The sequence below is a fragment of the Pipistrellus hanaki genome (genome assembly GCF_964339955.1).
Source record: "Pipistrellus hanaki genome assembly, chromosome: 11".
NCBI lineage: Eukaryota > Metazoa > Chordata > Mammalia > Chiroptera > Vespertilionidae > Pipistrellus > Pipistrellus hanaki.
In genome coordinates, this window is record NC_140513.1 from 54,874,744 (window position 1) to 54,877,340 (window position 2,597).

A 2,597-nucleotide genomic window follows, 5' to 3' on the forward strand; every position below is an offset into this window, starting at 1 on the left:
AGTATGTAGATAAAAACAAAACAAGAAGAAAGAAAGAAGCTCAAAAGTATAAAGAACAGATTGGTGGTTGCAAGAGGTAGGGGGTGGGCACCCTAGCCGATGTAGGTCAGTGGATAGAGTGTCAGTCTGTGGACTGAAGAGCAGGTACCCCAGCTGGATCTCCAGTAGGGGGTGTGCAGGAGGCAGCCAGTCAATGAGTCTCTCTTATCATACATGTTTCTATCTCTCTTTCCCTATCCTTTCCTCTCTGAAATCAATAAAAATATTAAGAAAAACAAGAGGGAGAGGGATGAAAGAAATGGGTTAACTTTTTTTCTTTAAATTAGCTGAATAAAAATTTTAAAAATATTGTATATATTCTAGTTTTCTAAAACCACTCAAATTTTAATCAAAATTGATATTAACTTATGCAAATTACTTTAATCTTTTCTATATTTTAAGATCCATTTTGATGTAAAATATAAATATATTTAACATTTTGATATATATTTCTAATGAAAAACATTCCTGGCGATCAAAGACTCATATGAATCAGTCATAAGGTCCACATTCTATTTATTCATACACAAAACCCAGCTTAATCATTTTATTTTATTTTTTTTAATATGGAAATTTAATACATTTTATTTATTTATTTATTTTTAAAATATATTTTATTGATTTTTTACAGAGAGGAGGAGAGAGGGATAGAGAGCTAGAAACGTCGATGAGAGAGAAACATCGACCAGCTGCCTCTTGCACACCCCCTACTGGGGATGTGCCCTCAACCAATGTTCATGCCCTTGACCGGAATCGAACCCGGGACCTTTCAGTCCGCCAACCGATGCTCTACCACTGAGCTAAACCGGTTTCGGCCCAGCTTAATCATTTTAGTCACATATATTCACTTCCTGGAAAAAAAGGAAGCTTTATTTCACCTAGGTTTATGTAATCAATGACTTGAATTAATTAAAAGCAAGTATCATGCCACATTTTAGAGTTCTCAGATGAGAAACAGAGGCTTAGAAAGGTAAGTGATCTATTCAGGTTTCATAGGTAGGCAGTGGCATATCTGATATCAAAAGCCCAAAACTTTTAACTCATTTCTTTCCAGGAGACTGTGCTATATTTTAAATGAAAAAAATTCTAAATTGAATTCAATCACTAGTTTATCCAGATAAAAGCAAAAATGAGGGGACTTTTGCTTTTACATGCTTTCCAGTTCTAGAGCACATTAGAATTTATATATTTTTAAAAATGCATCAGGCTTAAAATAGAAGCTAAAATAGTTTTTAAAAAATTTTACTGATTTCGCTTTTCTGCTGTAGGCCCAAGTGGCTGCGTTCAAAATGGGCAAGTTTGTGAAACCCGGGAAGGTGGTGCTGGTCCTGGTCGGACGCTACTCCGGACGCAAAGCCGTCATCGTAAAGAACATCGACAATGGTGCCTCAAACCGCCCCTACAGCCATGCTCTGGTGGCAGGAATTGACCGCTACTCCCGAAAAGGGACAGCTGCCATGGGCAAGAAGAAAATTGCCTCATGCCCACAAGGTACTCTGTGTTTATCCCCTTGGACAAAACTGTTGTTAACAAGGACGTTTTCAGAGACCCTGCTCTAAAACACAAGGCCCGACCGGAGGCCAAAGTCAAGTTTGAAGAGAGGTACAACACCGGCAAGAACAAATGGTTCTTCCAGAAGCTGCGGTTTTATATATTTTTTTGTTTCTGTCATTAAGAATCCATAAAAATTAAAAAAATATAATAAAAATAAAAATAAAAATTTTATTGATTTCATAGAGAGGAAGGGAGAGGGGGAGAAAGATAGAAGCATTGATGAGAGAGAAACATTGATTGGTTGCCTTCCACATGCCTTTTACTAGGGATTGGAGCACACATCCAAGGCATGTGCCCTGTCCAGGAATGGAACCGGTGACTTCCTGGTGCATGGGACAATGCTCAAGCAACTGAGTCGCGGAGGCCAGGCAGTTTTGAGTTTTTGTTGTTGTGTTGTGTTTTTTGTTTGTTTGTTTTGTTTTGTTTTAACCTTAATTAGGTATATAAAAAACAACTGGCAGAGAAGAAGTAGTAGTGGACGTGGAAGAGCCAGGGAAGGCTCAGTATGAAATAATGTTCTGGCTATGAATAAGGTCTTAAGTAATCTGATGATTGGGCAAGCCACCACTAGTCCAAATTCCTGTCTCTTGGAACCCTCTTCAAGATTCTAGCTAAGTGTCTAGTAAGTCCCTAAGAATTCTGCATAAATTAAAAGTGCTCAAAGCTGACTATAGTTCATATTGAGAATTGCAAGCACACCTTCTGCAAAAGCCCCCTTTCTATTTCCTGGCATAATTGTTTTTCTTACATTAACCTTCTTTTGTTATATTATATATTTTTCCTATTTATTTTGTTTATTGTTTGTCTTCCCCCACTAGAATATAAGCTACTCAAGGGCAGGAACTTTTGTCTGTTTGTTTTTGTTCTATTCCCAGTAGCTAAATAGTGTAGGCAAGCAGTGGACATTCAATAAATATTTAATTTAATGAGTGAAAAATCACTGGCCCTTTGCCTTCCCCTTACTTAATATGAATGGCAATTTTGGCATGTTTCCTAGTTAAATT

The 2,597-nt window shown here is 37.2% G+C and overlaps 1 pseudogene across 1 annotated transcript; it reads left to right on the top strand.

The window, feature by feature from the left end:
- Positions 1 to 1,318: 1,318 nt before the first annotated feature.
- On the top strand, positions 1,319 to 1,753 carry LOC311630531 (large ribosomal subunit protein eL27-like; annotated as a pseudogene). The gene has a single exon. The product of its transcript is annotated as a large ribosomal subunit protein eL27-like (transcript).
- Positions 1,754 to 2,597: the final 844 nt, after the last annotated feature.